The 27,814-nt window shown below is 42.6% G+C and overlaps 1 pseudogene; it reads right to left on the bottom strand.

Annotated features, from left to right (window-relative positions):
- LOC125507293 lies at positions 1-27,814 on the bottom strand (annotated as a pseudogene).

The following is a 27,814-nucleotide window of genomic DNA, read 5'->3' on the forward strand; positions in this document are numbered from 1 at the left end:
TCATCGCCCCTCTATCTCTGTAAGTGTAAACCTATTCACAGAAGTTTGAATATAATTTCTGATTTGCTCAATATGGGAACCTTGTCGTGCAAAGTAGGCAGGGCGATTCGGGGTTGGAAGTGTGGTGCTTCCATTCTCTAGGGCGAACACAACATATGACATATGTGGTCTGTTATCTGGGTTCTCCTGGACACACAAGAGTCCTACATGGACACAAAGCGAAACTTCATCCGGTGAACAAGTATCCATGATAGCTGAGTCCAACAAATCCTCGGTCTTCCCTTCCTTCCACATATTTCATGACTGAAAAAACCAAGAACATACCAATATTAATTTGTTTGTAAAACTAAAAACACTTCAAAAATTGGTCCACTTGCATTAAATAGAACTCGAGATAAGCCTTGCGCATACTCACATAGACAGTGAGACTAGGGAAGCCCATGGTTTGACTATAGGAGCTTCTCCGTATTCCAGTGACAACCTCTAGTAGTAACACGCCAAACCTGTAGACATCAGACTTGGTAGAGAAGACACCTTCCATTGCATACTCAGGAGCCATGTAACCACTGTTGATCAATTATATTAGTTATTGAATGGGAGATTAAATATTCAGAACTATCATTAGGTTTCCATTGTACTGTAGGAGATATGCCCTAGAGGCAATAATAAATGCTATTACTTATCTCCATGTTCATAATTATGTTTATGTTCCACGCTATAACTGTTATGGTTCTTGAGTCTGCAATAACACGAGGCTCGAAGGAACACTCATATGCACGTTTGGAATAATTAATGGTAAGAAGTATTCCTAGTCTGGCCTCTAAGACTAGCTCAAGTGTTGCATGATGATTCTGTTTTCCTGGTCAGTGGCATGTCTATGCCAGCAACTTTGAGGGCACAATGTTAAGAGAACATTTGTGTTGAATCGACCCGGATTGATGTTATGTTATGAGATTCGTTCGTCACAAGTTAATGGTACATAACACAGAGATGGTTAACGTTTGCATAATTCCTTAGACCATGAGAGTATCGAGTTTCTTCATACTTGCTTCATGAACTTTGGGGTTTGTTAAACGTCATCCGTAAATGGGTGGCTATTACGGTGGCTTACGGGTTCATGGAAAAGTGTGTCAAGTAACTTGATAGCTCAAGATTGGGATTTGCTCCTCCGACGATGCAGAGATATTCTCGGGCCCTCTCGGTGTGACGGTATCCATCATCGTCTAGCCAGACACAGTGTGATTTGATCACAGGGATGCTGCAACATGGAAACGAGAAAAGAGAACAAAACCGGTAACGAGGTAACTAGCATAGTGGACAAGTCGTTGATCCACGGGGATGCAAGTAAATCTCACCTCGGGTATTTGTAACATATCACGAAGCAATAGGAATAGCACACAGCAACTGGAGGTTCACTCGAATATTCATTCGTGTGGGTATAGGGGTCAATATGGGTGTCCACGGCTCCGATGTTGATCATTGATCGAAAGGGGTTACATGGCATGTCTATACTTCACCGAACCTATAGGGTCACACGCTTAAGGGTCATCTATCTGCTGAATACTAGAGAGGGAGTCTGAGAGAAAGTCACCGGAAAAGTTTCAGAGACAACGGAAGAGTTCCGGAGAGAGAACACCGAAAGAGTTTCGGTAAAACCAAAAAGTTGTTTTGGAATATATTATTAGGTCAAAATGGTTTCGGCACTCACCTTGAAATTCTTAGAGGGCCCCAGAATTGGTCTGGGAACTTTTGGGAATTTTAGGAGAGAAAAACCGAAAATGTTCCGGAGCTGCCATAACCGCCGTTGTTGCTTTTCACTGATAAAAAACACCACACCGGGAATGTTTCGGGTCATGCCCAGAAGAATTTTAGAGGGTGCCGGAAATGTTCTGGGACCTTCCGGAATTTTTCAGAAAAAATGTTTCGCAGAAAACATCTTGTCTCAGCACGAGGGGACAAGATACCACGAATCGGGGGTTACATGTTTGGTGGCTTTTTGTCTAGGGAGCACCCATGTTTCTAGGAGACATGTTGGTGGCTTGTTGGGGGGGGGGCATGGTAGGGGGCAAGGTTGTGGCTGGCTAAGGGGGTGCCTCCATGGTGTCCCCTTGGTGCCCCACTTGAGTTACCATTTCACCCTTCATGTGGGACATGTAGCATGGGTGTTTTGGTATTTCCTCCACCACCCCACCCCTTGCCTTGGCCTATAAAAGGAGGAGAAGGGGCTGCCATTCTCCTCATCCCTTCTCACATACAAATGCCATGCAATGATCTGGCTTCTCTCTCCCTCCCCGCGAAATAGGTTCGTAGAGTCGAAAGGCTGTCTAGGTTCCGGCAAGAACTAGTTCTGTACGGCGAAGCCCTGCCGGATAGATGACATCGTATGTGTGCAACTCTGTAGAGAGATCGTAGTTTCGGTCTTAGTTCATGAGTGCCTCCCGAAGGGCTGTCCGTGTGACCGTCCGAGTTTCGAAGGTCCTCCCGAAGGGCTGTCCGAGTGACCGTTCGAGTTTCGAAGGTCCCCCCGAAGGGCTGTCCGCGACACCGTCCGGGGGGCTATTCGACCACCTCCCGGAGGGCTGTCTGAGGAGCAGATGAGGGTATGCATCCTTGCGGTTGGGAGGTTGTAAATCCTAACTGCGGGGATCTGCACCGCCGATCGTCATCGACTCTACTTCCCGCTATGGTACGAGTCGGTAACGAAAAAGATCAAACCATGTATGCAGTCTCCATAGTGGTCCTGGGCTGGTGAGTAGGTCGGAAAATTTTTGTTTTCTGCTGCGTTACCTTACAGTGGCATCAAGAGCCGTGCTATGCGTAGATGCAGGTTTCGATCTAGAATACATGGAGATGTATGGGTATTGCATAATATAATTGGGTAGTAGATGAGATCGATTGCGGAAAATTATTTATGCGGGTGACAGATGAAATCTGTTACCCGACGTTCTTGTTGCTTCCCTAGAATTTGCGTTTGCTCAATCTCGAGACAACATGGTGGAATTTTGACAAAGTTCTGGCAATCCGTGATCCTAATTGATCTTGGAAGTGCTATCAGTTCTTTGGGTTCTGTCGTAGTCAAAAGAAAGATGAAATTCGCAGATGAAAGGGCATTGCAGATATGATCTACACGGGGGTCATGCGTATGACGAAGTTTAGTATGGGGCTCGAGATTTAATTATCTCGTGTTTCATACACCCCGAGATGTTAATCTAGCAACTTGAATAATCATACTTGATGATAAAACGTTGATAGCTGCGGTTTAAGTCAAAACCTTAGAAGCCACGTAAAATAAAATTTTGCATAAACCGATTAGAGGCGTCTAACTTGGTTTTGCAGGATGTGCATGTGATGTGGTATAGCAATGCTCATATTCAATTTGATTGTGTATGAGATGACTATATGATGTAATTAACATGACCGGTGTGTCATGATTCGGCATGATGGTTGGAGCCATATGATTGTCACTTTAATGACCTGCGTGTCAACCTTAAGTAATGCACTTATTTTATTAGCTATAGAGATAGCAATATTATCCGGTGCATCGACAAGGTGGTGGCAATCTTCGTGAAGGTGAACACCGACGCGTATGCCGAAGACGAAGAAATGAAAGACTTCTCCGTCAGAAAGGGTTATACCATATCATGCTATTATGAATTGCCTGAGATGTTTATCCCTTATGATGCACCCTTCTTGATTGCGCGGTAGTCACTTTTTATTAGGGTGATCTCTCACTAAAATATCAAGTAGTTAGTGTTCTCCCAAGTGTAGCACCGTCACGGCACCTATCTTTTCGGGGTGCGCCATGGATGCATGGGTACGAACGATTAGAGAAGTGTGAGGCGGGTGAGGTCAGACCTCGCAGCAAGATCACTTGGTTGTCTTGACTTTCATGGTAGGATCGTCCTGAGCTCGGAACACGCACATCGAAAGATGAGCAAGAGTCACATAGAGATGTGATCGGCAAGTTGGCCTACCGACTAAAATTCCCGTTATGAGATGATGATTCTATGGCGATGAATTGAAGTCTGGATCTTGTATCACTCAAAATTAATTATGAGGGATATTGATTTGAGTGGGAGCGCATTGTTGAATTAACATGTTTAATTCTCAGTGCAATTAATTATGAACAATGTCTAGTTTTTCTTGCAAAATAGTTGTAGAATAATGGCTCGCGTTTCCACCTTCCCTGTTAAAATTGAATAACTATTAAATATCTAGTTAAAACTTTACGATTGGCAACGTAATGTGAGGATTGTCCTCAAAAGTGCCGAGAAGGACTTTGTCCTATCATATGCTTTCCGTATCCTCCCGCTAATGCTATGGATCATGTGACACTCGTCCCTCGATCCAAAAGCTAGAATTCTGTTACGGTCAAGTGGAATATGTTTGCTTCCATGAAACCCAAACTTCGAAAGTTGGCATAGTTATATGATATTCATGGAACTGAAAAAGATACAAACAAAGCAATGTTTGTTTGCAAGTATTAGTAAAAGTGTTTACTATGCATTTGACTGTTGGGAAAGGGTGTCAGGACCCCGATTCCAAGTCACATCGATCTAGCCGATAACACCTCATATCACTTTGCGGCCTCACGCACGGTATTCCCACGGGTGTCGCCTTACCATGGCCCGGGACCGTTTGCGCCTTTCGGCTCACGTATATGATAGTGTCGCTAGGATCCATATGACAGAGAATCCGGGCCGACATGACTAGTCGTGAACCCAAAGTGGCACTCACTTACGGGGACATGCATACATGAATCAACATCGAGCATGTCGGCCAGCAGCGTGCGAATCCGGGTTGTAGCACTGGGCTAACAGGACTCCGGTGAGTCGGGCTGTAGCAGGCTAGGCAGGACTCCGGATGTCACCGCGTGATATTTCCCCGAAGGGACAGACACAGGAACAAAGTGAATCACATGCCGGCCAGTCAAGTGTTCCGAAGCAGTAGTGCTGGGCTAGCAGGACTCCGGTGAACCAGGCTGTAGCGGACTACTATGGCTCATGGAAGCGCAAGACTACATTTCCCCATAAGAGAGGCTACCAAGGATAAACAACTAGGTTGTCGGATCCCACACATACCAAGCATTTCAATCATACACACAATATGCTTAATATGTGCAATACAACATGGCATCACAACAAGACTCTACGACTCAGAGTATTTATTCATTAGGCTCTGAAGAGCCAGATAAAACAAACATGGGTCTCATGACCCAACATTCAGAGCATACAAGTCAAAGCACATGCAGAAGCTTAACATGTCTGAGTACAGACAACTACAAAAGAAGAAGGCTGAGAAGCCTGACTATCTACTAGATCCTGCCGAGGGCACAAGATCGTAGCTGAGGTATCAAGCTAAACGTCGAAGTCCACATGGAACTACTAGCGAGACTGAAGTCTCTCTGCAAAAACATAAATTAAGCAAACGTGATTACAAATGTACCCATCAAGACTTACATCAGAACTATCTACATATGCATCGGTATCAACAAAGGGGTGGTGGAGTTTAACTGCAGCAAGCCAGCTTTGACTCGGTGGCTATCCTGAACTACGACTGCAAGTAACTCTTTTGAGGTGGCGCACACGAGTCGACATATTCACCATACCAATACACCACTATGGATCCGCTCCCGTATCCCTGCGAGAACACCATCCATAGCACTCACACTTATCTTGCGCATTTTAGAGTATCCACTTTCACTTGTCTATGAACTATGCAAGGGGTCCAAGTTTCCATATCCGAGGAATCCGGCTATTCGAATAGATAATGATAACCCTGCAGGGGTGTACTTCTTCACACACGCTCTTGCCACTTAGCACCATGTACACATCGTGTATCTTGGCAACCTTCAAGCGGAAGCCTGGCGAGGGAGTCGGCCATGACCTGACTAACCAACAAGTCTCTAATCCAGGTTTATCGCCTATTCGGGTTCCATCCGCAAGGAGATCCGGCCGGGGTGTCGCTCACGGCCCCAAACGATGTGAGCAGGGTTCCCAAGCCCACCATCCGGGTGCCACTTGGTACATCGGGCCACTGTGCCTAGTCTGTCCCAAGCCCACCTGTACCGGGTGCCACCTGGTAGACTACTAACACTACCTACAAACACCAGAAACTAGTTGCAACTCCTGGACAGAGATCAGGTTGATTAATAAGTCGAGAGAGCTTGGAGCGCCCGGAGCCCAATGTGTGGTAGTAACTGTTCATGGATCACAAACACAGAACTCAGTTCCTGAGGACGGCTGCAATGAGACAACCCACCATGTACTCCTACATGGCCTCTCACCACTACCTTTATCAAATCGTGTTCACACACTTAGCTCTCAACAGTAGGACATGTTCACCACGTTCCAATTCATTCCCGATGAATCAGACCTGACTCAACTCTAAGCATTAGCAGGCATTACAACAAGCATGAATGAGTAGGCACATCAGGGCTCAAACAATTCCTACTCATGCTAGTGGGTTTCATCTATTTACTGTGGCAATGACAGGCCATGCAGAGGAAAGGGGTTCAACTACCGCAACATGTAACAGTTGAATCGTTGTTGTCCTAATGCAGTAAAAGAGAGCAGGAGCGAAAGAGTGGAATTGTATCGGAATGAACAAGGGGTTTTTGCTTGCCTGGCACTTCTGAAGATAGTATAGTTCTTCATCAGTGTCATCGATCACATCATCGAAACCACGTCTATCGAGAGGGGACAAACACCGGCAAACAAGGAAGAACACAATCAGTGCAATGAAACAATTATTATGCATGATTATGACATGGCAATATGATGTGATTTGGCCTAATGCAACTAGCAACACAATTAAGTGTAGTTGGTTTGAACCCAAGGTTCAAATTCAAACTCCACATGTGAGGATTTAAATGCCATTTAATTGATTTGACCTGATCAGTAGGTATAAGTTGTTCTAACATGCATGAAAATGGTACGGATGGATAGATTGGATTTTTCTAATCATTTTTCATATATAAATTATTTCATTCTGAGCTACGATTGATGTTATATGATTTTTAGAAGTTTTGGGCATTTTCTGAAAATAATAAATCATTTAAGATTTATTTAAATTCTAGAAAGGAATTATTGTGTCAACATGACCTCACAGTGACGTCAGTAGGTCAACGGCTCGGTCCAGGTCAAACCTGACGTGTGGGGTCCATACGTCAGTGACACGGTTAACTAACACAGTTAAATAAAATTAAACTAAACCTAATCTAGATTAATTAGGGCCTAGGCCCACTGGTCAGTGGCTATTAGGGTTGCTTAGGTGGCGGGGTTAGCGTCTAATGACGGCCACGTCGACACTCGCCGGAGCATGGCCGGCGACGACCACAGCCGACGGCGGAGGCACGCTGGAATCGCGGCTCCGGCGTCCATTCGACGCGTGGATGGGTGCTGAGGGTGGCTGGCACTCGCGCGCATCTAACGGAGCAGGTGGGAGGCCGTGGGGTGGACGGAGCTCACCGGAAGTGAGCTCGCGGCGGCGCCGAAGTTCGGGTATCGACCGAGTCGACGCCTCAGAGCACGTTAGGAGCAGCGGTTGGGTGTTTTGAGCTCCTGGAGACGCGCAGATCACGTTGCTATGCTCGACCATGAGGGGAAGAGCTCAGGAGTACGGGCCTGACAGCCATGGCGGACGGCGGCGCGGGAGATCGCGGGGTACTGCGCTGCGACACGAGGACAACGAGGGGAGAAGGGGGGAAAGGGACCAGGGCTCACGGCGAGGTGAAGGGTGCGGACGGCGGGGCTGGGGACGACCCGGGTGGCGCGAATCGGCGCCGGCGATCTCGGTGGCCCGTGGTAGAAGACGGCAATGTCGAGGGCGTTGCAGTGCTTCCCAGCTCATGTGGCTCGGTGGAGTTGACGGGGGCGGCGTGGAGGATCTTTGGAGCATGTTGGATGGGCGAGGGAGGGCCGGTGGCCGTGGCAACAACGAGCGGCGGCGACGACAGTGCTCGGCCATCGGGAGGGGAAGCAGAGGAGCGAGGGGAGAGAGAACTAGAGAGTGAGGGGCTTCGTGGCCGTCTCCGTGGCGTGAGGACAGGACGAAGGGGAAGCAGGAGGTGGAGCTCGGTTGCGCGCGCGTCGACACGGCGTCGTCCTCCTGGTAGAAGCAAGGAGACGACTGGCAGGGTAGGTTGGTGGGCTGGGCCAACTGGGCCAGCTCCAGGTAAGTGGCCGGGCTTCTCTTACTCTGTCCTTTTCTATTTTTTCTTTCTATTTTTTTATTTCTGTCTGCCACTGTTTTCAAATTCAAAACAGAATCCAAACAGTGCCAATAAACCTTTGAGTATTTTTATGTTGCTAACTGGATTGTTCCTGATGCACATAAAATATTTCAAAGTTATTTGAATATATATATATTCTATATATATTAAGAATATAGATCCAAATTCAAATACAATATGATTTAAATTCAATGTCCCAAAATATTCCGTAAAAATGTTCCAGAATTTTGGTTTGATGTATAGCTCTTTCCAAAATTACCAAAACTAATTTTAGGGCATTTTTGCTTCACAGAATGCATTTTCAGGGTTCTTGCCCTTTATTTAAAATTTCGAGGCTTCCACTTTCCTCAATTCAAGTTTCATATATTAGACATGATGCATGAGTGCTCTATCATGCAACTAATACAAGCAATATTCTGGGGCTGTGACAAAGGGATCCAAAAGAACGCCTGTCATATAATGAAAGGTGAATAAAACAACAACTTAAAGAGAAAGGAAGTGTCCAAAGGGTTTTAGTATGACTTACACGCCTAGGAAGTCCGGGGCTAACGCCACTCTTAAGTTGGGTGCTTCTTTTGCGAGTAGGAGAAATACTAAAAGTTAAACTGTTAGAAGTATAAAGGCAGTAAGAAAGATGACTGGAATATCCAGCTCATGTATGAATGTCATACAAGTTTTTGATATATAGTAGGCTCGTCAAAGATATAGTTCTTGGGAATTATGGTTAAACATGTTAATCACTAATTCTTGGGTATTGTGAGTTAATCAGAAAGATACCCGCTCGATTGCATTCTGTTGCGAATCAATGTAAGAGCTACTATGGCCTAAAAAGACTAGCCAGAAATGAGGTTAAGGTATACACAGGGAACATGAAGGAAATATGCCCTAGAGGCAATAATAAAGTTATTATTTATTTCCTTATATCATGATAAATGTTTATTATTCATGCTAGAATTGTATTAACCGGAAACATAATACTTGTGTGAATACATAGACAAACAAAGTGTCACTAGTATGCCTCTACTTGACTAGCTCGTTAATCGAAGATGGTTATGTTTCCTAACCATAAACAAAAAGAGTTGTTATTTGATTAACGGGATCACATCATTAGGAGAATGATGTGATTGACATGACCCATTCCATTAGCTTAGCACCCGATCGTTTAGTATGTTGCTATTGCTTTCTTCATGACTTATACATGTTCCTATGACTATGAGATTATGCAACCCCCGTTTGCCGGAGGAACACTTTGTGTGCTACCAAACGTCACAACGTAACTGGGTGATTATAAAGGAGCACTACAGGTGTCTCCAAAGGTACATGTTGGGTTGGTGTATTTCGAGATTAGGATTTGTCACTCCGATTGTCGGAGAGGTATCTCTGGGCCCTCTTGGTAATGCACATCACATAAGCCTTGCAAGCATTGCAACTAATGAGTTAGTTGTGAGATGATGTATTACGGAACGAGTAAAGAGACTTGCCGGTAACGAGATTGAACTAGGTATTAAGATATCGACGATCGAATCTCGGGCAAGTAACATACCGATGACAAAGGGAACAACGTATGTTGTTATGCGGTCTGACCGATAAAGATCTTCATAGAATATGTAGGAGCCAATATGGGCATCCAGGTCCCGCTATTGGTTATTGACCGGAGACGTGTCTCGGTCATGTCTACATTGTTCTCGAACCGTAGGGTCCGCACGCTTAAGGTTTCGATGACAGTTATATTATGAGTTTATGAGTTTTGATGTACCGAAGGAGTTCGGAGTCCCGGATGAGATCGGGGACATGACGAGGAGTCTCGAAATGGTCGAGACGTAAAGATCGATATATTGGACGACTATATTCGGACATCGGAAAGGTTCCAAGTGATTCAGGTATTTTTCGGAGTACCGGGTAGTTATGGGAGAAACAATGGGCCTTGATGGGCTTTAGTGGGAAGAGGAGAAAGGGCCAAGGGGCTGCTGCGCCCCCCCTCCCCTCTAGTCCGAATTGGACTAGGGAAAAGGGGGCCGGCCACCTTTCCTTCTCCTCCACTTCCTTCTCCCTTCCTCCCCTCTTGGTGGACTCCTACTAGGACTTGGAGTCCTAGTAGGACTCCACATCCTGGCCGCACCAAGCCTTGGCCGGCCTCCTCCTCCTCCATCCTTTATATACTGAGGCAAGGGGCACCCCATGGACACACAAGTTGATCTTCGTGATTGTTCCTTAGCCGTGTGCGGTGCCCCCCTCCACCATATTCCACCTCGGTCATATTGTAGCGGTGCTTAGGCGAAGCCCTGCGACGGTAGAACATCAAGATCGTCACCACGCAGTCGTGCTGACGGAACTCCTCCCCGACGCTTTGCTGGATCGGAGCCTGGGGATCGTCATCGAGCTGAACGTGTGCCAAGAACTCGGAGGTGCCGGAGTAACGGTGCTTGGATCGGTCGGACCGTGAAGACGTACGACTACATCAACCAAACGCTTCCGTTGTCGATCTACAAAGGGTACATAGATCACACTCTCCTCTCGTTGCTATGCATCATCATGATCTTGCGTGTGCGTAGGAAAATTTTTGAAATTACTACGTTCCCCAACAGTGGCATCCGAGCCTAGGTTTTTATGGTTTGATGTTATATGCACGAGTATAACACAAGTGAGTTGTGGGCGATATAAGTCATACTGCTTACCAGCATGTCATACTTTGGTTCGGCGGTATTGTTGGATGAAGCGGCCCGGACCGACATTACGCGTACGCTTACGTGAGACTGGTTCTACCGACGTGCTTTGCACACAGGTGGCTGGCGGGTGTCAGTTTCTCCAACTTTAGTTGAACCGAGTGTGGCTACGCCCGGTCCTTGCGAAGGTTAAAACAGCACCAACTTGACAAACTATCGTTGTGGTTTTGATGTGTAGGTAAGATTGGTTCTTGCTTAAGCCCGTAGCAGCCACGTAAAACTTGAAACAACAAAGTAGAGGACGTCTAACTTGTTTTTGCAGAGCATGTTGTGATGTGATATGGTCAAAACGTGATGAGATATAAGTTGTTGTATGAGATGATCATGTTTTGTTAAAGTTATCGGCAACTGGCAAAAGCCTTATGGTTGTCTCTTTATTGCATAAGATGCAAGCGCCAAATAATTGCTTTACTTTATCGCTATGCGATAGCAATAGTTGCAAGAGGAATAGTTGGCGAGACGACCGTGTGACGACACATTGATATAGATCAAGATGATGGAGATCATGGTGTCATGCCGGTGACGATAGAGATCATGACAGTACTTTGGAGATGGAGATCAAAGGCGCAAGATGATGATGGCCATATCATGTCACATATTTTGATTGCATATGATGTTTATCTTTTATACATCTTATTTTGCTTAGTTTGACGGTAGCATTTTAAGATGATCTCTCACTAATTATCAAGAAGTGTTCTCCCTGAGTATGCACCATTGCGAAAGTTCTTCGTGCTGAGACACCACGTGATGATCGGGTGTGATAGGCTCTACGTTCAAATACAATGGGTGCAAAACAGTTGCACACGCGGAATACGCAGGTTATACTTGACGAGCCAAGCATATACAGATATGGCCTCGGAACACGGAGACCGAAAGGTCGAGCGTGAATCATATAGCAGATATGATCAACATAGTGATGTTCACCAATGAAACTACTCCATCTCACGTGATGATCGGACATGGTTTAGTTGATTTGGATCACGTAATCACTTAGAGGATTAGAGGGATGTCTATCTAAGTGGGAGTTCTTAAGTAATATGATTAATTGAACTTAAATTTATCATGAACTTAGTCCTGGTAGTATTTTGCAAATCATGTTGTAGATCAATAGCTCGCGTTGTTGCTTCCCTGTGTTTATTTTGATATATTCCTAGAGAAAAATTGTGTTGAAAGATGTTAGTAGCAAAGATGCGGATTGGATCCGTGATCTGAGGTTTATCCTCATTGCTGCACAGAAGAATTATGTCCTTGATGCACCGCTAGGTGACAGACCTATTGCAGGAGCAGATGCAGACATTATGAACGTTTGGCTAGCTCAATATGATGACTACTTGATAGTTTAGTGCACCATGCTTAATGGCTTAGAATCTGGACTTCAAAGACATTTTGAACGTCATGGACCATATGAGATGTTCCAGGAGTTGAAGTTAATATTTCAAGCAAATACCCGAGTTGAGAAATATGAAGTCTCCAACAAGTTCTATAGCTAAAAGATGGAGGAGAATCACTCAACTAGTGAGCATGTGCCCAGATTGTCTGAGTACTACAATCGCTTGAATCAAGTGGGAGTTAATCTTCCAGATAAGATAGTGATTGACAGAATTCTCTAGTCACCATCACCAAGTTAGTAGAACTTCGTGATGAACTATTATATGCAAGGGATAACGGAAACGATTCCCAAGCTCTTCGTAATGCGGAAATTGATGAAGGTAGAAATCGAGAAAAACATCAAGTGTTGATGGTAGACAAGACCACTAGTTTCAAGAAAAGGGCAGAGGGAAGAAGGGGAACTTCAAAAAGAACAGCAAGCAAGTTGCTGCTCAAGTGAAGAAGCCCAAGTATGATCCTAAGCCTGAGACTAAGTGCTTCTACTGCAAAGGGACTGGTCACTAGAAGCGGAACTACCCCAAGTGATTGGCGGATAAGAAGGATGGCAAAGTGAACATAAGTATATTTGATATACATGTTATTGATGTGTACTTTACTAGTGTTTATAGCAACCCCTCAGTATTTGATACTGGATCAGTTGCTAAGATTAGTAACTCGAAACGGGAGTTGCAGAATAAACAGAGACTAGTTAAGGGTGAAGTGACGATGTGTGTTGGAAGTGGTTCTAAGATTGATATGATCATCATCGCACACTCCCTATACTTTCGGGATTAGTGTTGAACCTGAATAAGTGTTATTTGGTGTTTGCGTTGAGCATGAATATGATTTGATCATGTTTATTGTAATACGGTTATTCATTTAAGTAAGAGAATAAATTGTTGTTCTGTTTACATGAATAAAACCTTATATGGTTACACACCCAATGAAAATAGTTCATTGGATCTCGGTCTTAATGATACACATATTCATAATATTGAAACCAAAAGATGCGAAGTTAATAATGATAGTGCAACTTATTTGTGGCACTGCCGTTTAGGTCATATTGGTGTAAAGTGCATGAAGAAACTCCATGCTGATGGGATTTTGGAATCACTTGATTATGAATCACTTGATGCTTGCGAACCATGCCTTATGGGCAAGATGACTAAAACGCTGTTCTTCGGAACAATGGAGCGAGCAACAGATTTGTTGGAAATCATACATACAGATGTATGTGGTCCGATGAATATTGAGGCTCGCGATAGGTATCATTATTTTCTGATCTTCACAGATGATTTGAGCAGATATGAGTATATCTACTTGATGAAACAAAGGTCTAAAACATTTGAAAAGTTCAAAGAATTTCAGAGTGAAGTGGAGAATCATCGTAACAAAAATGAAAGTTTCTACGATATGATCGCAGAAGTAAAATATTTGAGTTACGAGTTTGGTCTTCAATTAAAACAATGTGGAATAGTTTCACAAACTCATGCCACCTGGAACACCACAGCGTAATGGTGAGTCCGAATGTCATAACCGTACTTTATTAGATATGGTGCGATCTATGATGTCTCTTACCGATCTACCACTATTGTTCTGAGGTTATGCATTAGAGACAGCTGCATTCACGTTAAATAGGGCACCATCTAAGTCCGTTGAGACGACACAATCTGAACTGTGGTTTGGCAAGAAACCAAAGTTGTCGTTTCTTAAAGTTTGGGGTTGTGATGCTTATATGAAAAAGTTTCATCCTAATAAGCTCAAACCCAAATCGGAGAAATATGTCTTCATAGGATACCCAAAGGAGACTGTTGGGTACACCTTCTATCACAAATCCGAAGGCAAGACTTTTGTTGCTAAATTCGGAGTTTTTCTAGAGAAGGAGTTTCTCTCGAAAGAAGTGAGTGGGAGGAAAATAGAGAACTTGATGAGGTAACTGTACCTGCTCCCTTATTGGAAAGTAATTCATCACAGAAATCTGTTCCTGTGACTACTACACCAATTAGTGAGGAAGCTAATGATGATGATCATGTAACTTCAGATCAAGTTACTACCAAATCTCATAGGTAAACCAGAGTGAGATCCGCACCAGAGTGGTACGGTAATCCTATTCTGGAAGTCATGTTACTAGACCATGACGAACTTGCGAACTATGAGGAAGCGATGATCAGCCCAGATTCCGCGAAATGGTTTGAGGCCATGAAATCTGAGATATGATCCATGTATGAGAACAAAGTATGGACTTTGATGGATTTGCCCGATGATCGGCAAGCCATAGAAAATAAATGGATCTTCAAGAGGAAGACGGACGCTGATAGTAGTGTTACTATCTACAAAGCTAGAATTGTCGCAAAAGGTTTTCGACAAGTTCAAGGTGTTGACTACGATGAGAGTTTCTCACTCGTATCTATGCTTAAGTCTGTCCGAATCATGTTAGCAATTGCCGCATTTTATGAAATCTGGCAAATGGATAAACAAAACTGCATTCCTTAATAGATTTATTAAAGAAGAGTTGTATGTGATGCAACAAGAAGATTTTGTCAAACCTAAAGGTGCTAACAAAATATACAAGCTCCAGCGATCCATTTATGGACTGGTGCAAGCATCTCGGAGTTGGAATATACGCTTTGATAAGTTGATCAAAGCATATAGTTTTATACAGACTTGCGGTGAAGCCTGTATTTACTAGAAAGTGAGTGGGAGCACTACAGCATTTCTGATAAGTATATGTGAATGACATATTGTTGATCAGAGACAATGTAGAATTATTCTGCAAAGCATAAAGGAGTGTTTGAAAGGAGTTTTTCAAAGAAAGACTTCGGTGAAGCTGCTTACATATTGAACATCAAGATCTATAGAGATAGATCAAGACGCTTGATAAGTTTTTCAATGAGTACATACCTTGACAAGATTTTGAAGTAGTTCAAAATGGAACAGTCAAAGAAAAAGTTTCTTACCTTTGTTACAAGGTGTGAAGTTGAGTAAGACTCAAAGCCCGACCACGGCAAAAGATAGAAAGAGAATGAAAGTCATTCCCTATGCCTCAGTCATAGGTTCTATAAAGTATGCCATGCTGTGTACCAGATCTATTGTATACCATACACTGTGTTTAGAGAGGGAGTACAATAGTGATCTAAGAGTAGATCAATGGACAGCGGTCAAAATTATCCTTAGTGGAATAAGGATATGTTTCTCGATTATGGAGGTGACAAAAGGTTCGTCGTAAAAAGTTACGTCGATGCAAGTTTTGACACAGATCTGGATGACTCTAAGTCTCGATCTAGATACATATTGAAAGTGGGAGCAATAATCTAGAGTAGCTCCGTGCAGAGCATTGTTGACATAGAAATTCGCAAAATACTTACGGATCTGAATGTAACAGACCCGTTGACTAAAATTATCTCACAAGCAAAACATGATCACACCTTAGTACTCTTTGGGTGTTAATCACATAGCGATGTGAACTAGATTACTGACTCTAGTAAACCCTTTGGGTGTTGATCACATATCGATGTGAACTATGGGTGTTAATCACATGGTGATGTGAACTATTGCTGTTAAATCACATGGCGATGTGAACTAGATTATTGACTCTAGTGCAAGTGGGAGACTGAAGGAAATATGCCCTAGAGGCAATAATAAGCAATAATAAAGTTATTATTTATTTCCTTATATCATGATAAATGTTTATTATTCATGCTAGAATTGTATTAACCGGAAACATAATACATGTGTGAATACATAGACAAACAAAGTGTCACTAGTATGCCTCTACTTGACTAGCTCGTTAATCAAAGATGGTTATGTTTCCTAACCATGAACAAATGAGTTGTTATTTGATTAACGGGACACATCATTAGTTGAATGATCTGATTGACATGACCCATTCCATTAGCTTAGCACCCGATCGTTTAGTATGTTGCTATTGCTTTCTTCATGACTTATACCTGTTCCTATGACTATGAGATTATGCAACTCCCGTTTGCCGGAGGAACACTTTGTGTGCTACCAAACGTCACAACGTAACTGGGTGATTATAAAGGACTACAGGTGTCTCCAAAGGTACATGTTGGGTTGGCGTATTTCGAGATTAGGATTTGTCACTCCGATTGTCGGAGAGGTATCTCTGGGCCCTCTTGGTAATGCACATCACATAAGCCTTGCAAGCATTGCAACTAATGAGTTAGTTGTGAGATGATGTATTACGAACGAGTAAAGAGACTTGCCGGTAACGAGATTGAACTAGGTATTAGATACCGACGATCGAATCTCGGGCAAGTAACATACCGATGACAAAGGGAACAACGTATGTTGTTATGCGGTCTGACCGATAAAGATCTTCATAGAATATGTAGGAGCCAATATGAGCATCCAGGTTCCGCTATTGGTTATTGACCGGAGACGTGTCTCGGTCATGTCTACATTGTTCTCGAACCCGTAGGGTCCGCACGCTTAAGGTTTCGATGACAGTTATATTATGAGTTTATGTTTTGATGTACCGAAGGAGTTCGGAGTCCCGGATGAGATCGGGGACATGACGAGGAGTCTCGAAATGGTCGAGACGTAAAGATCGATATATTGGACGACTATATTCGGACATCGGAAAGGTTCCGAGTGATTCGGGTATTTTTCGGAGTACCGGGTAGTTACGGGAGAAGCAATGGGCCTTGATGGGCTTTAGTGGGAAGAGGAGAAAGGGCCAAGGGGCTGCTGCGCCCCCCCTCCCCTCTAGTCCGAATTGGACTAGGGAAAAGGGGGCCGGCCACCTTTCCTTCTCCTCCACTTCCTTCTCCCTTCCTCCCCTCTTGGTGGACTCCTACTAGGACTTGGAGTCCTAGTAGGACTCCACATCCTGGCCGCACCAATTGCCTTGGCCGGCCTCCTCCTCCTCCATCCTTTATATACTGAGGCAAGGGGCACCCCATAGACACAAGTTGATCTTCGTGATCGTTCCTTAGCCGTGTGCGGTGCCCCCCTCCACCATATTCCACCTCGGTCATATGTAGCGGTGCTTAGGCGAAGCCCTGCGACGGTAGAACATCAAGATCGTCACCACGCCGTCGTGCTGACGGAACCTCCCCGACGCTTTGCTGGATCGGAGCCGATCGGAGCCCGGGGATCGTCATCGAGCTGAACGTGTGCCAAGAACTGGGAGGTGCCGGAGTAACGGTGCTTGGATCGGTCGGACCGTGAAGACGTACGACTACATCAACCAAACGCTTCCGTTGTCGATCTACAAAGGGTACGTAGATCACACTCTCCTCTCGTTGCTATGCATCACCATGATCTTGCGTGTGCGTAGGAATTTTTTTGAAATTACTACGTTCCCCAACAGAACATTGTAAATGTTACTATACCTTCCATCGGTGTATTGCCGTCTGTATTTATTTTCATAATTCATTTAGAGTTTTACAAACTCTAGCCCATTGCATAAGGTATCTTGCAAGAAGGTTGTTCATAAGAGAACTTTTTATGTTTGATGTTATGAATAACACAAGGGCCATACTTTCATTATGAATGAGATGTATGTTATGAATATTGATAATAATACAATACCTCTAGGTTTACTTTCATAATTCATTTTAGAGTTTCATACACTCTAGCCCATTGCACAATGTTTGTTGCAAATGAGTTGTTCATAAAACCAAAAATTGTTGTTAAGTATTATGAATAACATGAAGTGTCATGCTTCCATCCAAGATGGGATGTATGCTATGAATATTGATGGTAATATGATACATCCATAACGCTGATGCTAAATGTCGCGAGACTATGAGAATACCACACATGTGTGGCACTGCATTTGGTCACATTGGAGAGACCCGCATGGAAAAATTCCATTATGATGGATTTTGAAGTCGTTTGATTTTGAATCATCTGACACTTGCAACTTTCCTCCGAAAAGTGAAGTGACTGAAATACCGTTCACAGGCCATAAGGAACGAGCAACAAACTTATTGGTGATCATACATTTTCATATGTGTGGTTCAATAAATGTTGTTGCAAGTGGTGGATTTATTTATCTTTGGAAATGACTCAAGTAGATATATGGATATTTACTTGATGAGACGTAAATCTGGATCTTTTGAAATGATTCGAAAGGTTTTCAAAAATGAAGTAGAAGTTATTGTAACAAGAAAATTATGTTTCTGCAATTTGATTGCACAAAGGAATATTTGAGTTACAGGTTTAGCATATGTTTGATGAGTTGTGAAAGGGGTTTCATAACTTGCACCTCCCGGAACACCACTGCAAGTGGAAAGTCCGTGGAGATGTAATCTAACCATTTATGACATGATAAGGTCAAAGATGACATAAATAAATTTGCCATTATCCCTTTTAAAGTGATGCTCTAGAGACTGCGGCTTTTACACTGAAAAGAGCTACATCAGGTCTGTTGAAATGAAGCCATGGTATGGTACGCCCAACCATGTTATATATTTTCTTAACATTTGGAATATGGAGCTTGTGTAAAAGGTTACAAACCTAACCCAAATCAGACAAGTGCTACTTTGTAGGTTATACCAAAATGTTGGGTATTACTCCCTCACTATACCGAGGCAAATAGTTTTGCCGCGAAACGGTGTGCTTTTAAAGAGAATGGTTCTTTTAAAAAGGTGAGTGGGAGAATAGCGCAACTCGACGAGATAAACAGTATCTTCGTCATCAGATCAAAGGAAAGAGACCTTGGAAGTAATTCCAGAGTTTCCTACTGCGACTGATACGGAAGTCTCTACAATATTGTATGAACTTCAGTCGAACTTGCAGCTGAACCACGTAGGCAAGGCTCGTGCAAACCTCTCAGGTGCGCAAACGAGATATTGTTGTTATACAACATTATACCTACAATACAAAAGGAAGCATTGATGGGCCCTGACTCCGGAATTGGCTAAATGCCAATACAACCCGAGTTAGTTTCCATATGAGTGATTCAAGATTAAAACCTTGATACACCTTTCGGAAGACATAGAGTCTAACGAATATTTATGGAACTTAAAACTGATACGGATAAAAATGTTTTATCCATAAAGCTCGACTTGTTGAAATAACAAGTTCAAGAGTTGACTGCAATGAGGTTGTTTTCATCGTAGCGATGCTTAAAGTCAGTTCGGGTTGAACTAGCAATTAATACATATTTCAATCATGAGATACGAAACATGGATGACAATAGGATTTCCATCTGATGGAAATGAAACCAAGGACTTGCATGTGTTAGAGTCCAAGGCATTTTGTCTATCCAGAGGATGCTAGTAAGGGTGCAAACTTCAGAGTTCCAGCGATGGACATAAGAGAGAAAAATGGAATTTGAATCTTCGTGCTTTGATGAAATGGTCAAAGGGTTCTGACTTCATCAATGGGTAACGAAGATGCTTGAATTCAAGAAAGTAAGTGGGAGCATAATAATATTTCTAAAAACCTTGTGTCCTTGACACATTGTTAATTGGAAATAAATTTCTTAACACAAATTAGGACTTCATTTGAAAATAGTTTTTTTGATGAAGTGCTTAGGCTAAATAGCCTCAATATTAGGCATAATGATCTATGTCAATTAGATTTACCTAATAGGGCTAAGCAATGAATACATATTGACAAGGTGCTAAAACCTTTTAGCATTTAAAACCGCCAAGGAGTGATTCTTGCCAGAGTCACATGGAAGAGTTTTTTGCAAGACTCGGTGTCCCAAAACACTGATGAGCAAAATACATGATGCAGATTCCACGCACTTTTGTGTTTGGATTAATCATGTACTCCATGGTATGTAAAACAACCAGATATGTCTGATACTCCCAAGGTGTTGCGAGTATGGATACTAAAGTGATCAAAGTACTGATCATGGGACAACAGTGAAATATGTCATTGAGTACTAGAGTAAGTACTGATGATATGTTTTCTCGCAAGGGGAGATCATGAAGAGTTCGTTGTAAAATGTTACATCGATACAGTCTTCATCTTTTCTCCATGCGATTTTTGATTTAAGTTAAGGGTTTTGTGTAATACACAATATGGTGGCACGGTAGTTGCAAATTGTTCCCAACAGGATACTGTGGCGAATTCTATAACAAATAACTAAGTATGTTGACGCTTTAGAAGCGACAAACAAGATGTTGAATCATATAGTTCATTCATGAACTTAGTATGGTTCCAGGATGGCTTTTGTCAATGGGACACTACTGCAGGTAGTTTCTCCATAACTCAGTCTGAGGAATCCAGGTTCGACCTATGATTCACATACATAAAAGCCAAGTCCGCACAAAATATGAATTTTATGAAAGCGTGAAAACGCGAGGATATGCAGAGATAGACACGGAACTGAAGTTGTCAGATCCGATGAAAATCAGGCTATACCACATGCGAAGCAACTTTTACACCGGTATGCCATAGGTGTAAAGTGCATTAGCATTAACTAGATTATTGATTCTAGTGCAAGTGGGAGTCTGTAGGAGATATTCCCTAGAGGCAATAATAAATGCTATTACTTATCTCCATGTTCATAATTATGTTTATCTTCCATGCTATAACTGCTATGGTTCTTGAGTCTGCAATAACACGAGGCTCGGAGGAAGACTCATATGCACGTGTGGAATAATAAACGGTAAGAAGTATTCCTAGTCTAGCCTCTAAGACTAGCTCAAGTGTTGCATGATGATTCTGTTTTCCTGGTCATGGGCATGTCTATGCCAGCAAGTTTGAGGGCACAATGTTAAGAGAACGTTTGTGTTGAATCGACCCGGATTGATGTTATGCTATGAGATTCGGTCGTCACAAGTTAATGGTACATAACACAGAGATGGTTAACGTTTGCATAATTCCTTAGACCATGAGAGTTTCGAGTTTCTTCATACTTGCTTCATGAACTTTGGGGTTTGTTAAACGTCATCCCTAAATGGGTGGCTATTACGGCGGCTTACGGGTTCATGGAAAAGTGTGTCAAGTAACTTGATAGCTCAAGATTGGGATTTGCTCCTCCGACGATGGAGAGATATTCTCAGGCCCTCTTGGTGTTACGATATCCATCATCGTCTGGCCAGACACAGTGTGATTTGATCACAGGGATGTCGCAACACAGAAACGATAAAATATAACAAAACCGGTAACGAGGTAACTAGCATAGTGGACAAGTCATTGATCCACGGGGATGCAAGTAAATCTCACCTTGGGTATTTGTAACATATCACAAAGCAACAGGAATAGCACACGGCAACTGGAGGTTCACTCGAATATTCATTCATGTGGGTATAGGGGTCAATATGGGTGTCCACGGCTCCGATGTTGATCATTGATCGGAAGGGGTTCCAGGTCATGTCTATACTTCACCGAACATATAGGCTCACACTCTTAAGGGTCATCTATCTGTTGAATACTAGACAGGGAGTCTGAGAGAAAGTCACCGGAAAAGTTTCGGAGATAACAGAAGAGTTCCAGAGAGAGAACACCGAAAGAGTTTCGGTAAAACCGAAAAGTTGTTTCGGTAAAACCGAAAAGTTGTTTCGGAATATATTATTAGGTCAAAATAGTTTTGGCACTCGCCTGGAAATTCTTAGAGGGCCCCAGAATTGGTCTGGGAACTTTTGGGATTTTCGGAGAGAAAAACCGAAAATGTTCCGGAGCTGCCGTTACCGCCGTTGTTGCTTTTTGCTGATAAAAATAACCACACCGGAAATGTTTCGGATCATGCCCAGAAGAATTTTAGAGGGTGCCGGAAATGTTCTGGGACCTTCCGGAATTTTTCAGAAAAAATGTTTCGCGGAAAACATCTTGTCTCAGCACGAGGGGACAAGATACCACGAATCGGGGGTTACATGTTTGGTGGCTTTTTGTCTAGGGAGCACCCATGTTTCTAGGAGACATGTTGGTGGCTTGTTGGGGGGGGGGCATGGGGGGCGGCAAGGTTGTGGCTGGCTAAGGGGGTGCCTCCATGGTGTCCCCTTGGTTCCCCACTTGAGTTACCATTTCACCCTTCATGTGGGACATGTAGCATGGATGTTTTGATATTTCCTCCACCACCCCACCCCTTGCCTTGGCCTATAAAAGGAGGAGAAGGGGCTGCCATTCTCCTCATCCCTTCTCACATACAAATGCCATGCAATGATCTGGCTTCTCTCTCCCTCCCCGCGAAATAGTTTCTTAGAGCCGAAAGGCTGTTTGGGTTCCGGCAAGAACTAGTTCTGGACGGTGAAGCCCTGCCGGATAGATGACATCGTATGTGTGCAACTCTGTAGAGAGAACATAGTTTCGGTCTTAGTTCGTGAGTGCCTCCCGAAGGGTTTTCCGTGTGACCATCCGAGTTTCGAAGGTCCTCCCGAAGGGCTGTCCGAGTGACCGTTCGAGTTTCGAAGGTCCTCCCAAAGGGCTGTCCGCGACACCGTCCGGGGGGCTATTCGACCGCCTCCCGGAGGGCTGTCTGAGGAGCAGATGAGGGTATACATCCTCGCGGTTGGGAGGTTGTAAATCCTAGCTGCGGGGATCTGTACCGCCGATCGTCATCGACTCTACTTCACGCTCCGCTACGAGTCGGTAATGAAAAAGATCAAACTATGTATGCAGTCTCCATAGTGGTCCTTGGCTGGTGCGTAGGTCGGAAACTTTTTGTTTTCTGCTGCGTTACCCTACGTGTACTCACTAAGTTCCGACAACGCGTTGAGTATTTGCATTTTGTTGGTTATCACCAAAGATCCTCGCCATACCAAAATCTGTAACTTTAGGTTTCATATCCGCATCTAGCAAAACGTTAACAGCTTTGAGATATCTGTGAACTATAGTTAGTCTTGAATCCTGGTGGGGGTAGAGAATTCCCTAGCGACCCCTTTAATTATATTAAATCATGTCGCCCAGTCCAACAACATTTTGCTAGAATCATGTGTAAAGAGAAGCAACCGTAAGAAAAATAAAACAAATTTTTAGTTTTTAAGCGAATTATGTTGTGTTTCCGCAATATGTACCAAAAAGGGTAGAGTCTAAGCTCTTGTTAGGTAGATACTCATAAATCAACATCGTTTAATCCTGCTCCCCACAGCATCCAAGAAGTTGTACTTAGCCTCTTCATTCTTGAATTCCTTTGTTCCTTGTTGAGAATCCTTACTTAGCCTCTTGATAGCAACTTCTTGTCCACCCAACATTCCCTAGAGAATTTTAAGGTAAAATATTGATTTAATTTTGTAACACAAACCACAAAATTCTAACGATTTTTAGAATATATAATAGGGTGTTAGGAAACGGGTTACCTTGTAAACTTTGCCAAAACCTCCTTGTCCAATCATACATGTTTCAGAGAAATTTTTCATCGCTTGGGGAATTTCTTCAAATCTGGCAAATGGAAATTCATGATCATGGGGATGGTTTCCTTCCCGAAGTTTGTAAGAGGTACTCATACCGTCGAATGCAAAGTTGCAGAATGCTACAAGGAGTTGGTTTCATAATATGTGCTGGAGTTTATATTTCAGCCTTCCACGTCGGAGTTGGGATGCCACCAACACTGCTGACTAGATAGCTACTCCCTCCGTTTTTCATAATATGTGCTGGAGTTTATATTTCAGCCTTCCACGTCGGAGTTGGGATGCCACCAACACTGCTGACTAGATAGCTACTCCCTCCGTTCGAAATTACTTGTCTCAAAAGTGGATGTGTATAGAACTAAAATACGTCTAGATACATTCATTTGTTTGACAAGTAATTCCGAATGGAGGGAGTAGTTCTCTTTTCGTCACCATTACCCACATCGCCTCCCACTAAAAGGAAAAATCCGTAATAGCAAGACACAGCGAATGACCGCGGTGGGTGAGATCTTAACATTAAGATACTGACCGGGCCCAGATCATACGGTCCAGCTCCGGCGCGGTTGGATCACAGGATTTCAAAGTCGTTGGTCAAACCTATAAATGTACGTACCAACGGAAAAGGTGCTTCCATTCTCCCGACTGAATTTCCTAACGTCTTAATCTGCAAACTGAATATTTTCTTACTTGTCATGTCACAGCTGAAAACATTAAACACTAAAGAAAGGTGTGATAGCTTCCGGGTGCACCTCTAAACACTATGAATAGTTTTTTTTTCCCAAGGTAAACACTAATACACTATGAATAGTTTCAAGAAAAACTTGCTGCATGAACGATCGATGGCTACAAATGGAGTGTAACTAACACAGACGTATGCATCTTTTTGTTGAGCTAATCCATGCGTATTTATTATTAAAAAATGTTCTTTGACCGAATATATTTTGTTGTACGGAGGATGGATATAACTGACCTATCTTCCCTGTAGAACTGTAAGAATCAAGTCTGTCCATTGAGTTTTGAGTTTGACTGTTACATGTTATGCTTCCCAATCTTTTTACCTGCTTTTTTTATCATGGCCAACGACCGCAGTTGATTTCTTCTCTGGGCATGATGGTTTCTCGTTCCGACATGCACTTGCTGCTGGGAAGCGTGTCATGGTGTTTATGCTTAATTTATTAGCATCTTAGACTAGCAGCTAGCTGCAGAAGAACCCATGCTCTTCAGTGTTCAGAAAAGTCAGCGTGCTTATCTGTACTCAATACGTGGAATGTCACGCCCTAATTTTATCCCACACTGTGGCATAATATCATAAAGCCTTTTCTTCAAGAAAATATAAAATATAAAGTTTCATTCTAATACTAGTCACAGTGGGAGTAACGTATATTAGTAACATGCATATGTTACTAGTCTATGTTACTACCTCTATAGTGAGGAGTAACATATGTGTGGTGTCATGCCACACATCATTTATCAGGTTACAGACTCATCTTGCCTTGTTATGTGTGATGTTGCTCATACTACTAGTAATTAGCTATGTTACCACATGCATGCCTCTCTTTCTTCATTAATTGCTTATCACATCATCTATTTTATCTAAATATATGTAATGTTATCATGTATGTTACTCCCACTGTGGGTAGTCTAAGAGGAAAGTACATCACCACTTAGACTAGTCACAGTGGGTAGTAACTTAGAGTAGTAACATGTGTATATTACTACTCTATGTTACTATCTCCACAGTGGGTAGTAACATATGTGTTGTGTCATGCATCATTTCATTTATTAGGTAATAGACTTATCTTTTCTTGATATGTGTGATGTTACAGTAACTAGCTATGTTACTATATGTCTCTCTTTCTTTATTAATTACATGCCACATCATCTATTTTGCCTAGATAAGTGTGATGTTACCATCTATGTTACTCCCACTGTGAGTAGTCTTACTCAACTCACTAGATCATTGATGGCGCGCGTTGCTGCGCCAGTCCACTTTACACTTTAATGTTAGGGATTGATGCAATTATATGGACCCAAATCAAATACTCATCAAGTTAAATTAAGTTAATAGGGCTGCTTGCATGGCGTAGCTTTACAATGCCAAATTCAAAGTTGTAATGCTATATACAGAGAACTTTCCCTTGAGTTGAAGATAGAATAGACCAATCGATTCAGGAAAGAAAATCACTTATCAATATGAGTATTTACTCGATTAACAAACTTGACAGCATTACTTGAGATACAATTTGCAATGGCCAGAAATCAAATGCCTAACTCAAACAGAAATTTCTCATGCCCTAGATCATACATTGATAGCTTTATGTCACACATGAGCATATTTTCCACAACTACATGATACGCAGGGAAGCAGATTTATTAGTGGAAATTCCCTGTGTTGGGACCCAATGTATATGCATGCATGTATATGTGCCTGTAATGATAATGATATATTTTCATATGTTAATGGTGGAGTGATATTAGCTACTTGGGCAAAGAATTGCAGTTCAACAGTTATGGTGAGCGTTGGGTAAACACAAGGTACATGTGCATATATATATTTCCGGCAACAGATGTATGTTGTAGGTATATAAATTATATTTGAAAACCAAGACTATTACCTCTAGCGACTCCATGTTTGAACATAGATATGATAATAGCCCTCTCAGTGGGTTGTTTCTTAGCATCTCAACCAACATGGGAGTAAGTATGTCTCTTCTTGCATTGAAAGCTAGATCATTTGAATTAGGGAAATTTTAACATGCCAATGTGGCCATTATGTATACTAATGTGTTGGAAGAAGATATGGATTTATAATGAAATTTAAATCATCATAAGCATTCCTGTCTCCAATATTAAAATATCTAAACTCGCATGCTTAAAAGCTAAAGAGAACAAATGGGAGACATGACCTACCAATATAACATTTTTTTTCTTTTGCAAAATACTATTGGAGAAATGAAAAAGCACACGTATTCTAAATGTCCTTGAATAAACCGACAAATGAGATGAATTACTGACATGTAGACACAAAATTTACAATTTTCTGAAAGCAATAGTAGAAACATTCAAGAGGCAGTCAAAAAAATTAAAGGTATATTCTCTGTGTAACTAATTCATGATGTGCAATGTGTGCCATCATGATGATCAGATGATAAGTAAAAAAATAACATGAATGTGAGGACCTGCACAAGAGTGGGTCATTCAGAATCTTGCGCAGAGGAGCAAGTCGCTGATAAGTTAGCATGAAGAAAATGAGAGTCTAACATGGAGATAAAGGAAATCAGTTGACGAAAAGTAAGAGACCTACTTTGTCGAGAAATAAAGAACTAAATTCAAAGCCTTCATCTTACTTTTTTGAAATTATAGGAAAAGTTGAACCAATTGATCTATTGATAGTAATAGTGCAATTATGTAATGACAGAGGAGAATACCAAAAACATATCCTCTCTTTTTCTGTGAACATAATATCGTCTTATAAATTATAATCTCTTCAATGAAAAAGACCATCCTCACTACTCATGATATATTGACAGATCCACTTTAGTACTTGGACCTAATAATTTTCCTATAAAGAACACGTGTCTGTGACTTTGTGCTCAAAATTCCTATCAAATGGTTGACATTCTGATTGTTGTGGAATGCTAATCCTAGGCACTCGGAAAAGACAAATCCAACGTTCCAAACCAGTAGAGAACACTGATTATATCCAAGATAAAGGGAAGAGAATGATCTGTACCAGCGGACTCCATCGAATGTTGGCATGCACCCCCGTTTCCTTGCCGATTTATGCTTGTAGAGGCAAACCTAGGTCGCTCAAAACGATCTTTCCTTAAGGCTCGAGCCCCATGCTGCCACAAAGTGGAGACCAACCCTGCTACACTGGTCTGAAAGCCGAGTAGTGGACCCCCACGCCGCTAGATCTAGGAGAATTCAGATGCTAAACTAAACATTATCAACTTTACTACAGGATTACGCCTCAAGGAGACAAGGAAGAACATACTATTTATTATCTGAACAATGCTGATTGCTGAAGTATCTCTACGTACCCTTAAGCGATAGAACCAGGAGAGGATGGATTCGCTGAACTGGTCGGCGTTGGCGTGGGAGCCGCAGCCGCCCCACCGCTCCTGCACTGCCACCTGCAGCGCGGTCCACTGCCCGAACACCAACCTGATGGCCTCTCCAAGTGTCGGCCTCGCATCGGTGGAGATCGGAGCCAT

Source organism: Triticum urartu, chromosome 5, assembly GCF_003073215.2.
Source record: "Triticum urartu cultivar G1812 chromosome 5, Tu2.1, whole genome shotgun sequence".
NCBI lineage: Eukaryota > Viridiplantae > Streptophyta > Magnoliopsida > Poales > Poaceae > Triticum > Triticum urartu.